Here is a 13,928-nt window from a genome sequence, read left to right as displayed (position 1 = left end):
AGTTCTGGACGTTAGCCCGGAAATGCGTTTTTGTCGCTAAGCGACCGAGGAGACGCTATGGCCTTCCCTCCACAGCTGGCTGCAAACGACACTACGGCGTGGTTTTTCACATATTCCCTAGTTGTAAGCTTCTGCCTAACAGCTCCTTTATAACTCCGCTTGCATGAATGCGACTATACCGCATCGCATCATCTCTTTAGTGTCCTGCATTCGTGTGAACGTGAATTATGGAAGACTCATCGCTTTATGCTCGAACCGCAGGTAGCTTAATTGGGTGAAGTCGCCTCCAGCGAATCATGACTTGCGCATCGCATAAAGTGGAAAAGATCAAAAGCGGAATGAGTGGTGTTTGCTCTCCTCCACTTAAAGGCGAGACGAGTAGCACCGCACATCGACTGAACATTGCGCTTTGTTGCTTGACGATTCCTGACCGACAGTTTCGTAATCGAGCCCTAGCAGCGTCTACTCAAACGGTTCTTTCTCTGGTAATTCTAAATCGCAAGATTTGCCGAGAAGATCCACTGAACAGCATCACCTAAATCGAGGGCTGGCGCTGTCCTCATTTGTGTTAGAAGAGCATGAGGTCCAGCCAAGAAGGCATCTGTGAATACGTTAGTGTTTTCGTGAAGACAGGTGTTTTATGTGAAGAATGTGCGGTGACCATATAATTTTTAAAGTGACATACCAATGCAACTTAGCAAAACTGCACGCGAGCGTGCTAAATTACAGTTGCTGGATTCTTGGGCCTTTTGCGACTTCAGTGTATATGCTTGACTCATAGATATTAATAACTGAAAATGATATGCATACATACGTTAAAAGACAGAAGCCAGCAGTATGGACTGGAAAGCAAACGCGGATAGCTGAGATTTTAGTTGATACTAAGAGGACGAAATGGAGCTAAGCAGGTTACATAACGCGAATAGCAAGGGCCGTATCCTCACTTAGTCACTGTCGAGAATACTTTCACTTTTTGTCGGCGTGACGTCCGGCGCGATTCCTCATTGCAGGGATTGGTGTTATGCCTGCTGGCTTAGCCAATCACCATCCGCTGAAAGTGATATCCCCGAAAGCGATCGATCCGAGGCCCATATTACGCAACGTTCCGTTTCACTTCACATTCTTTTTTTTTTTAGTTTCTTTTCTTTTATGCGTCCTACTGAGTGGCTTATTCCGGCGATACGTTGGCGCGGCGGCGTCCAAGCCAATGACGAAAAGCGAAAAGAATCGAAAATAAAATGAGTTGTTATAAAACCGGGACCTCAGAATACGGCAGTACAGAATCGGTGGTATTATACACGTATCACACGTATCAAGTCGACAGCCTTCGAGGTTCCCAAACGCTATCGAACTCAAACAAGTGGCCGTTTGTATACTTCTATAATTTGACACCAAGTGCTTCTGGCGCCGTTATCATCCCCGTAAGTAACCAACATTGAATATTATTTTAAATACTTCAGAAATGCACACTTTTGTTACTGCAGGCTATTTCGACTAATTAAATCATTTACCCAAAATTTTCTGGTGGTCACATTAAGGCCGCTGCCCTTTTTTTTTTTCTTTTTTTTCGGTTTAGCCCACGCACTCAAATTCGCTCAGGCAGAAGAATAAATATATTTTCGTGAGGTAAATAGCCTGTTATTTTTCTTCCAAATCACTGTTTACGACTCGCTAGAGCAAACACACTGCGGACGAGGGTACACTCCCCCGCCGCTTGAAAACATTCGAGATCGATAAAGGTCCTTATAACACTGTCTATTCGATAGACTGCCAAGTCGACAGCAGTTGAAATGCACGTGTGACACCGGCATTAGAGAAACCGAATAAGCGCGAAGGGAAGGAAGAAGAGGTCGAGGGCGGCAGAGGATCAGGTGGTGGCATGAGGTTGGGAAATTTACGGGACGGAGTAGGCTGACGCAAGACAGGGGTAATTGGAGATCGCTGGGAGTACCTTCGTCCTGCAGTGGACACAGATAAGACTTGATACATATTATCGCAATGTAAGGACATGACACGTGGAAGAGGCCAGGATAGGCGATAGCTCTAACTTGTTTGTTTGCAGGCCATGGAAGTTTGACACACGAGTATACGCTAAGACATGCGCATGAGATCAGCACTCAAACCCCATGACATCAACGTGTCAAACAACTAAAATTCATTGCTGGGAAGGTAAACATGTGTATCAAGTGTATTACTAATGCCACCCACGTCCCTTAATACGAAAAGGTTCGAGCGGCTCCTTCCCGAGCGGGTCATTATACTTGTGAGCAGCCTCCTTTTCTAAATTGCGGCACACACTTGCAAGCGATGCAGTGCACTGGTTAAGTACGCATTACTGTTGACAGTTCATGCTCCCAGGCCCGTTCATTAACACAATGTCCGCTTTGACCTACATATGTTTTCCTATCCGATATTGGTATCGCATACTTAACAAGAACATTGTATTTTGTGTATGACCTGGTGTGCGTTCTCAGGTATCCAACTTATTAATGCACGGCTGACGCGCAGACACAGGCCAGCCAACTTGCGCTGACAAAACAACAGGGATGATTCATACCTGCTTGCGATCATTTTAAGATTGCGGAACATCTCATGGCCGTATCGCACTATTTCAGGTTTGCGCCATTTCTGGATTACTTTTGCCCTTCTTGGTCCGGTCCCCTTTCCTTTCTGCTGGAAGGCTTCACAGACCGCTCCCAAGATAGAGCACGAATAGCCGGCTGAAATTGGCCTGGTCAATTAGTGATTAAAACTACCCTGCATAGCGTGATGGCATGACTTCGTGAGAGATTTTAAACAAAGGTTAGTTATTCCTATTTTTACCAGTATGGAGTGCGCGGAATTATCGGGCAGCAAACCTTTCTTCGCACATGGGCTGTACTTCCAACCAGCATGTTATTTCTTAAACGACAATTATCTAAAAGCTGAACAAAACCATGTGATGAGAGTTCACGTGTAAAGAGCATGTAATTCCCATGTTGCAGAAAAGTGGCTAAAATGGTAATAGAGAAGCCAAGTATTCGGCACAAGTTATTTATTACGTTACAGTTTCTTCCGAGAGGCGAAGCATTGAATAACAAAGTGTTAGACAACTACACAAAGTAAGGTTCGTAAATTTCTCGGCCATATACGCTGCAGGAAGCATTCGCTTACTAATTAAATTAACAAGCATGGTGTCACGCGCACACAAGCAAACATGAACACATCCCACTCGATGACCAGGAAGCACACACTCGCTGTCGCAGCTCTGGCGCGATGAAGAGCTCCGGCAGCGGGAAGCAAACGCTTCGTACTGCCTCTCGCTTCACCGCGTATTGCAAAGTTGAAATTACTCAGCAATGTGACGTCGCATCCGTCGTCTACCTCGCCAACCTCGCGTGTATGCCGCTGTGTGTTCGGAGTTCGCTTCGACGTATGCGCGCCGCGCGTTGTAAGGTCCTAGGAGCTATGCAATGGCAAACGTTAGAAGCCCCGAATGTTGCCCTCCGTATATAGACGGGCTTGTGAGGTTAACACGGGCTCGCTGTAAAGAGGAGGCCGAAATGCGCGCCGGCGTGGACCCGTCCAAAACTGCGCATTGGTACGATTGCGACTTTAGACCCTGAGGTGCGCATGGGGATATGATTATAATTACCTGGTGCTGTGTGCGAACCACGTCACTCTGAAAGAATTGAAGGTATGCAAATCGCTGTAGGTTCACAATTATTTCTGGTGAGAAACATGAGTGATAGTACCAGCCGGCAGGTCTTATTACCATCCTCAGCGAAACAATTCAAAGCCTTTGAATTGCTCAGGCCCTCCGCGTGCGTGCGCGAGCTCACCGTATCCCCCCCCTCCTCTCTCTATCTCATCTTTCTATTCCCTCTTTCCCGTCCCCCAGAGCAGGGTAGCCAACCAGACGCATTTCTGGTTAACATCCCTGTCTTCTCTTTCTCTCCTCCTCCTCCTCAGCGAAACAAATGGAAGAAAGTTCCTTCAGGTGCGGCAGTGAGAACTTGCTTGCCTCATTAATATTCTTTGAGTTCCTCCCTTCACAGACGGCCTAATTGCCTCACAGGTTCGACCGTGCGTGAACAATTCATTTGTGTGTGTGTGTGTGTGTGTGTGTGTGTGTGTGTGTGTGTGTGTGTGTGTGTGTGTGTGTGTGTGTGTGTGTGTGTGTGTGTGTGTGTGTGTGTGTGTGTGTGTGTGTGTGTGTGTGTGTGTGTGTGTGTGTGTGTGTGTGTGTGTGTGTGTGTGTGTGTGTGTGTGTGTGTGTGTGTGTGTGTGTGTGTGTGTGTGTGTGTGTGTGTGTGTGTGTGTGTGTGTGTGTGTGTGTGTGTGTGTGTGTGTGTGTGTGTGTGTGTGTGTGTGTGTGTGTGTGTGTGTGTGTGTGTGTGTGTGTGTGTGTGTGTGTGTGTGTGTGTGTGTGTGTGTGTGTGTGTGTGTGTGTGTGTGTGTGTGTGTGTGTGTGTGTGTGTGTGTGTGTGTGTGTGTGTGTGTGTGTGTGTGTGTGTGTGTGTGTGTGTGTGTGTGTGTGACACAGAGACACACACAAGCTGGTGAAGCAAAATCAGGTGTTTGCTGCTTTCCGTGCGGTTTGCTTTTATATAGTTGCTCCCAGTCTGTAAAGTGAGTTTTTGTGTCGTGAAACACAATCAGCCCCAAATTTTCAAGCATGCGGCGATCTACCATGCTTACCGTGTTTTAAAAAAAATGATACAGTTTCGCCCTAAGGGCGAAGCAATGAATATGATAGCAACACAGCAATGTCTTACGAAGTAAGGTGAGCGGCTTTGCTAGCAATATGAATTGTAGTAAACATGAGCTTATTAAGTAAGCAGGTTTGTTGCGGCGTAAGTAGACCGACATGAAGAGATTTGATGACCACAAGGCGCGTGTGAAACGGTGGTGTTGATGAGAAGCGCTTCCCGTGGGCAGCGCGTGCGAAGGGACATACCTGTAGCGCTGCACTGCCGATCCGGGCAGCATTGCATGTGTAGCGTGCGTTGGAAAATGTGGCCCGACTATTACTAACTGAATTAACAAGCGTGGTGTCAGCGCGCAAAGCAAACATGAATAGATCACACTGAATGACTGCAGACAACGACTGTCAAAACGCTGGCAGCAAGCGCATCCGCCGCAGCGGCCGAAGGTACTACGTGCGGTCTATCGCTTCAACGGAAACTGAGCGGCGAATGCATAGCGCATACAAAGGTCAGAGCCGTGTGGAGATAAGAGACGGTGCGGGCGAGCGACGAGCGCGGTTGTTGGCAGAGTAAAAGTGCGCCCCCCCCCCCCCCCCCCGCTCCCTCCTGCGCTATCTTCCCGCTTCCTTGCTTGCCCGTGGGAGATTGAGCGCGTTCGATCTCCGTGATAGCGCGCGTCCCCGCACGCTTCCGCTCGGGCATACGGCGCGCGGCGAAGATTTTATCTATACGGAACCTCACGGCGACGGCGACGGCAAAAATCCGGTTGAAGTGTCCATATAATTGCTATCGCAATAAAAGAAAGAAAAAGCAGGAATGCGCCGCGATTTCTAGCGAGACTATAGGGACCAAAATGGCTATACCCACCACGGCGGCATTCGCGGAAGTAAAACCCCTCTATATAGAAAGTAGCGCCATTCTTAGATCGTGTCGCCACCGCGCTCACCCCGGCGTTTCCTCCTCGCCGCCTCCTGTAGGCTGTCGCCCCAGGCTCCTCCGCTCCGCCATTGACCAATCCGTATCACGGGGAAGCACGCGTCGCTCTTTTATGGAACACCATCTTTCCAGCGCGCTCCGACCCAACGTTACTAGACTAGTCTACCACTAGTCTAGTAACGTTGCTCCGAACGCCATTCTTGGGCCTGTGCGCCGAAAGTAGACTGTACCGAAAGTGCTGTACGCACAAACGGATCAAACGTGTTAGGGACAAGAACTTCGTTGTGATGGCATGCTGCTGCGCCTTCAGTTGCCGCAACCGACAAGGCGAGGGCAAAAGGCTTTTTTTTTTTTTTTTTTTTTTAACATCCGGCGAGTGCAAACGCTTGCTGCACACTAAAACCACTCTATATAAAAAGTAGCGACACTCTCCTCCACCGCTTTCCCTCCTCCTCGTTTCTCCTCTCTTGCGCGCTCCTTCCTCGACCGTGGCGCCGCCTACACCGCTTTAGCGTAGCAGACGACCTTTCGCAGAGTGAATGCACGCTTAGCAATGCCGTGCGCTTTAAGCGTTCGACCTCCGAGTAAACTTAGTGTATAGCATAGGATTTTTATGCGGAGGGTTATATATATATATATATATATATATATATATATATATATATATATATATTGTAAAATTATGGGGTTTTACGTGCAAAAAACAGTTCTGATTATGAGGCACGCCGTAGTGAGGGACTCCGGAAATTTGGACCACCGCGACCTCGTGCTCCACGAGGTCGCGGGATCGAATCCCGGCCACGGCGGCCGCATTTCAATGGGGGCGAAATGCGAAAACACCCGTGTACTTAGATTTAGGTGCACGTTAAAGAACCCCAGGTGGTCCAAATTTCCGGAGTCCCTCACTACGGCGTGCCTCATAATCAGAACTGGTTTTGGCACGTAAAACCCCATAATTTTACAATATATATGTAACCTTCTGCATAGAAATCCTATGCTATATATATATATTGACACGTGCACTTTTTTATCTTTCACCGGTGACCGCTTTTCATATAGGCTAACAAATGTTTAACATTGTCGCTCGGCGCAGGACGCGCCTGCATGTATCGGAAGTTTCTCGAACGTTGTCGGTGCTTCTATCCGTTGTCTGTTGTCACCGACGCTTATGTAAACTGATTGTATGAGCGACGCGAAGTGTCTAGTACTTTTTGGAAGACACGAGGGCATCAGAGATTACTCTGGAACCTTCGATGACTCATGTATAAAAGCCGACGCGTTTCGCCGCTGATCAGATTTCGACGATCGCCGACTGTGTTCGCCGCTATCGTTGTGCTTCGAGTGCAACTTGCTTTTGTGGGCACAGGTTCACCCAATAAAAAGTCCGTTCCGTCATTCACAGTTTTGCGACTGTTTTCTTCACCGCAACTACTACGTGACAATATATACAAATTCAGTGACGGCAGATTCTTTTTCCTGTTTTGATAACTATTTTTATAAATATCTAAACGAGCTCTAACGCCGTACCATGACGATTTTGAATGTATCGCGTGCCCTACATTTGTCAAGGGCGTGTAGCAAGATCTTGTTGCGAATGGTTGAAAATAACACGTTTACGATCGAATGCCAACATCCTGGCCTCCAGCAAACCCTCAGTAAGCTAAATAATCCGCTCCGTCCAATTGCCACTTGAATTCGCGGCGCGTATAAGCTATGATGCTCAAAGGCTGGCGGAGGGCACGGACGCACCAGCGTCTCAGAGACATAGTGGCCGTACGAATTAATAGTTAAACGAACAAGCAAGCGAACCACTAAACGAACGAGCAAAGGACTAAATTAACGACTAAACCAGCCAGTGAACGAGCGGGCGACCGCATGTTTTCTTTGCGAGTGCTCCACCCCCGCATCGTAACCTTCAGACACTTTAAATATGTCAGACACTAGACGTATGTACGTCTCAAAGACCTATGATGCTGTCGTTCGGCGACGAACGCGTCCCGTAACTCGGTTTCGGGAGAGCACACACGCTTTTCATCGGTGCCATTGTATATCGCAAGTCCACCGGGTGGCCGCCAACGACGAACAAGAACAAAAGAGGAAAACAAAGCTATTCGCTCTAAAGAAAGCTAGTAAGTAACCACAAAAGGCAGAGCTGCTTTCCTAAGATGAGTTTTCATGCTCGAGCCTCCAATGTCAAAAGGATTGAGCTGAATCGTAAAAGTTTCGTAATCACGTTTTCACACGCAGTTTCGCGTTCCCGCGAATTCAAGCCTGTTGGCGTACAAAACGATTAAGCTTCTTGGCTTTGCTGAAACTATTTTCGCATCCGAAGGCGCAGCAGGTCATGGTTATGCAAACTGCCATGAAGCGACGTCGCACTTGCCGCAAAACCTAGTTCCAGGCGTTCGCAAACCAAAGCAACACGAAAGAGCAACTGCCCCAACATGTGTTCCTCGCCAGTCGGTAGACGCTTATCAGGCGAAAATGGCGATGGAGCGCGATCGTAAACAAACGCAGCCAGCGCCCGGCGGCGCGACGGTCCACGTAACTAAACCGAACTTAACTAACCATTCTGGAGGATTCGCCAAGAACGGGCACACCCCCAGTGGGGCACTGAACGGATAAATAAAACAAAAGGCAAATCAAAGAATCCATCAAATATAAATGACTATTTTTAAGTATTAACAAATCGGTGTACTTTAGAGATATCCGTGAGAGGTTTTGTGTAGAAATTAGAGAGGGGCATGCCCATTCTGGGGGATTGACCAAGAAGTACGGGCACACATCCAGTGGCACATACTGAATGGCTAAATTAAAGAAAATAGAGTAAATCAAAGAATTCGTTTTATATAATTCACCATTTCATAAACAGATCGATGTGGTTTAGAGATGCCTGTGAGGCATCTCTAAACACGCGTGTCGTTGACACGCGCGCTGTCGTGTCAACGACAGCGCGCGCCCCCTAGCGGCTCCCTACACGCGGCTTCAATGCGCCCCGTAGGCGCTACGTGCCGCTCGTCACACTTCCCCATTCTAGCCACTGTACCTTGGGCATACCTTGGGCCCGGCCCCGAAATAGACGAGGCAACCTAAAGTTTGCCTGCGCGGCACCAGCGCCGAATGCTCCCCTAGCGGATGGATGGAAGTGTCGAAGGTCGTCGCTGGGCCAGCGCGCGCCCGTGTTCTCCACGGCGCGAGCGCTCGTGCGCGTTGTTTTCGCGACGGCGAGCGCGACCTCATCAACCAGGAAAGGTGGCACGCAATACTGCTGTGTTGTAGATTTCCACAACAGCCTCGAACACACGAAAGGTAGAAAGCCGCCCGTTAAGTTCTATAGAATTCCGGGGAGGTATTACGAGAAGGGGACAGACGACAAGCGTGGATAACTGCAGTGCGCCGAGTCAAGTAAGTCACGTACTTTCGCATTCGCGGGCAATATCACGGGCGCTCGATAAAAACGCAATAGTAATCTGTATTTAGCGCACGGACGTTTGTTTAGTCGTGTCTCGTAGTGTCATCACTCGTGTTAGCTTAGCGGTAAATGCATACGTGTTGCGCCACTAAGCTCGACGACGCGAGCTCAATTCCCGGCCACGGCGGCCGCATTTTGATGGGGGCGAACTGAAAGAACACACTTGTTGCCGTGTACTTTGATTGTTGTGCACGTTAAAAAACCCCCGGTGGTCAAAATTATTCCTGAGACCCTCCACTACAGCGTGCCTCATAATGATATCGTGGTTTTGGCACGTAATACCTCCGAATTTAATTGATTGCACTGTTTGTTCACTCGCGATCGGCAAGGACGAGCTCAAGAGAATTATATCCCTTTTTCAAACGCTGCAACTTAAATTGCTAGTTGTGCAGGCAACAAAAGGGGCCACGCGCTACTTGTCTTTTGTGTGGTGGCAATCCGTGTTTAATGCAAGCTGCGGTCATCGCGTGCGTCGGTAAGCGGCAGGTCGGAAAGCAGCTACCCGAGACGTGCGCGTTATGTTTGTTGCTTGGCCATGCTTTCTAGGCTCACAATATCCAAGCATGCTTTAAAGTAGTTGCCACCTTGCACATTCTTCCTGCTTCACTCTTCCTGCCAAGAATCTTCGTTTCGTGTAGTAGCCGGTCATCGGTGCGAGCTTACTTTAGCTGTGGCGGGGACGTTTCCCCGACGAGAAACTTGATTTGCTTTGATGAGGCATGTATCGCTAATTCTTGCGCTCGTGCTGCTGGTCCCAATGTAATCTCTGGTTACCGTGATGTGGATTCATTTCGCGGAGCAGTTTGTACGAGCGATTTCTCATTAGTAGCGAGAAGATACCTTGCTCACAAATGTAATGAGTTGCCATGACTTTAACATCCGCATTGAATAAGGCATGATATATATTAAATATTTATACAGCATGATATAAGGCATTATGCGCATATGTAGTACTTACATCGTTAATTAATTTTGTTGGCTTATTGGTGCCTAATGCATGTGTTCTTTCTGTGCTGATAGTGCTGATGCCACTCCCTGGTTGCCAAAATGAGAGCAGCCGTGCGTGCGCGCCCAGCTGCCAACGAAACCAACGGCAATCGTCACCGTCTCTGCAAGTATGCATGACCGCTTTGTGACTGCACCATAGAGAAATAAAAGTGACTAAATTACTGAACTCGGTGTGTACCTCTAATTCGATGTCGTATACAATTAATCTTGTTGGACACCTCCGACACGCACTTGGCTTTCACTGTCACATCACCGCCCACAATGTATTCAACGCCATACACATGTGGAAGCAGACGCTCCCCCTTTGTTGAGGTTGCCGCCACGAAAAAAGCTGTCAGCGTCGGCAACCTTCTTGAAACGGCATTGCAGTCTTTGCATCGCTGTTCAGCAAGCAGGCGATCTGCCGCCGTCGAAAACGGAGCGCCGTGAGCACGAGCAGCGAAGGAAAGCGCGGGCGAAACAATGTAAACAAAGCCATACAAAGCGGAGACTGCGCCACGGCGCGACCGCGCTGCTTGACATTTCCACATTGGGGACGCTGTCAGGATACGGTCCCTGTATGTTCCAAAGGTAGCGCAAATCATTGTTCAAATAGGAAAAGAGAGTTTCCTCCCCGCCCTTTACCCCTTTGCTGACTTCTTCGCCGTTTCCCGCTCTCCCACTGGATGAGGCTTCGCACGTGACGAATAAACCGCGCGGCTTTCGTTATCGTGGGAAAACGGCGCCATTTAGTGAGCGTAGAAACACCGAGACACATGTGCGCTCTGCATGAGCGTAGGCTTTTTGCATTTTTGAAGACGCGCTCGGCTGCAGCACGATGCCGACTTGTTGTGCTGTTGATGTTCGTATAGCATTGCCAAGGGGGGCAAGCTTTTTGCGGTTCCTCGTGGCAAACGAAACCTCGAACGGCGAGCGATAGGGCTCCGCCGTATCGGAAGAAAGAAATTTGACTGCCACCGAGGGAGGTCATTACTGAGGGAGGTTCTGATCGCTGTTCTTACCCAGTTAGTGATGAACGCGGGAAGGTGGGTGCGTTCGCGAGTTCACCATCAGCCAACGACTGAGTAAAAAAAAAAAAAAAAAAAAAAAAGAAAAGAAGAAGAAGAAGACCCAGTTTATGCTCTGCGGCGAACAAAAGGGCGCATTTTGGCAATATGAATACCAGCATGACTTCTCATAAAATGAGCATAATGGAAGAGTCGCCAATTGAAGAGTAAAACGCAGAAAGCGCGCGCACACACGGAAACCAAGGCATATAACTGAGGGGAAAAGAAAAGCGCGCGAATGCATTTTGGAAAAAAAAAACACGTTAAGGGTATTTAGCACATAAATGTCGCCGCCGTGTTGTGTATGCATAGTTTGATGTAGCTCTTTGTTTTCGTAAATGTGTCATGTAAACAAAACACCATTCGATTCCGAGTGTGGGGATCGAGGTGCCTTCCCGCGCCTCGTCCCCCAGCTCGCGCATGGCGCTTAGCTCGATCCCCGGGAACCGCCGCCGTAACGTCAACATGGCGGACACGGCTAGCGCGCCGGACTTACTTTCCCGCGCAAACCGTGCTTCTCCCCCCCCCCCCCGGAATTGGACTTGCCCCGCGAGACACGTCACCGGGACGCGCCCTGATTGGCCTCCCGCGCGGCGGCCCCCGGGCACCCTCTCCACCCGAGCTCTCGTCCGCTGAGCGCTTCCTCGCCGCGAGAGAGGCTCACAGGCTCGCAACGAGGTGGTTACATGAGACCTTTGTTCTCGCGACCCCTCGTTATCGCGCTTGGCGGACCGCTACCCGGTTAGCCCTAGCGCAGCGGGCGCGCGTACTCGATCGGTCTTGCGGCGAGCCTTGGCCCGTAAGCGCCGTGACTGTAGCACTGAGCTGTACCTTGGGTGAATAAACCCGTGTTTGTTGGCGATCTGACTCCGGAGCCTTCTCTGCGCCGTGTCGGAGAGTCGACGAACCCTGCCGTAGCGCCTTTGTGCGTTGCGGAGTGGAGGAGCGTCGTGCCCTTTCCTGACCGTCGCTCGTAGGGTAAGCCTTGTGCAAACCCATCTCCACACGAGAAGCAATCAGCAGTAATAAAGACTGCTTAGGATTGCGTTTAACTTGTTCTACCTTTCGTTTTCCTCGTCTGAGCGACGCAGGTTGTTCTCATAATTGAAGGTAGTGCATATCTTACGAGGATATCTTAAGTACAAACAGCCTTGTGAAAATGCGCCCAGAACAGTCGCGCTTCAAACAAGCGCTCAACGCGCCGCATGCGATATGAAATGAAGCGGGCGCTAGCGGGCGAGGAGGAAACGGCGCGCAGAGGAGGAGTTTGCGCTACCTTTGAAAAATACAGGAACTTAGGGTGCCTCGATAGCAACCTTATGTCAGTAGCGCCTTCTGGCGATCGTTTTCCTGTCTATACGCAGTTGCTGCCGTAGCACAACGCCCCCCCCCCCCCGCCCCCCTCTCTTCCCCCCACGGCCTCTCGCGCGACGGAAGACGACGCGTTTGCTCTCCGTTTTTCTCCCTAGCGCGTCAGATTGAGTCGCGATCGTCAGCTCCCCTCGAGTGCTTTCACTCGCACCTACAGCATATACGTACGGCACGCGGCGATGGTGTTATCGACCTTGGACGTACCACGAAACATCACGGCGACAGCAAAAATGTGCCTGGAGTGTCCATATAACTGCTACCGCAATAAAAAGAACTCTAATTATGTTTTTCTTAACCATTTTACAAAGAAATACATCCAACGTACGCACCGTGCTTCAATCCATTCACCTAACTTCCTTCAAATGTTTAGCAGTAATAAATTTTTTGTGCAGTTCAGACACTCTGAACGCCTGTGTTGCGACATCTGGTTTACAGATAATTGGATTGTTGTTTACATATTTCAGTATTTTCTTTGATAAGCAGGAGTTTGAGAGTTATGGCTGCCCAGTAATCTGGAAAAAAAATACTGCGCGGAATAAGCAGCTTTGAGCAGACTCGTGACGCCACTCGCCAACGCACCAGCGTCCAGCCTCTGCCGGAGGTATCCAAAATAACGACCGACCAGCAGTTGCTCAGAAAATTCGCCGTAATTTCATCAACCCATGTGAATGCTTGTCCTGGCACTGCTCTGCGCGGCACTCGCTTCGCATAAATTTGCGAAGCGGATTTATGCGAAGTTGTTACGTGCCCTCTAAGGAGTGTTTAACCGCAATAATTTTTCAAATTATTTCGTTAATAACAGAGATAGAAATATTTGAAGTGCCACGAAACCATGATTTCAGGAGGAGGAGGAGGCCGCCAACATAAACACTCTCTCCACTTGCTCCGTCTAGCCTCGAGCCGCAAGCGCAACTCCTTCCCTGCGTTCTCCCATACCGGAGCCGGAGGATCGCGCACGTAACGGCACGGGCCCCGCCTTCTTTTCTCTCTCTCTCTCTCTCGCGCGCGTTTTTGCCGAGTGGCGCACTTCTGGTGACGGTCTTGTGCGCGAGCTGTTGCGCTTGTCTCGCTTCGCGCAGCGGACGTTTTTACGCGCTCTGCACATAAACACCTGATTAGCGGTACAAGTCAGTGCCACAATCACAAGCACTGAGGCAGACGTGAGAGGACGAAAGAGCATGACTGCGGCGCTAGAACACGGTAGAAAATAATGTAGTTTCATTCTCTGCGCACGCGACTGCACAACATAGGAACAAGCAGACGAAACAGAAGTACATCTCTCTCGCCGCGGTGCAAAGTAAAACAAAAACACGTGGAAATTCGATTTGTATGTTTTATTATTTCTCTAAACTTTAATTCGCCCAGTGAAGCAACAGATTAAACAAATAACTCATGTTGCCTTGAATA

The sequence above is a fragment of the Dermacentor silvarum genome, chromosome 1, assembly GCF_013339745.2.
Source record: "Dermacentor silvarum isolate Dsil-2018 chromosome 1, BIME_Dsil_1.4, whole genome shotgun sequence".
NCBI lineage: Eukaryota > Metazoa > Arthropoda > Arachnida > Ixodida > Ixodidae > Dermacentor > Dermacentor silvarum.
This window is presented reverse-complemented; position numbering follows the sequence as displayed.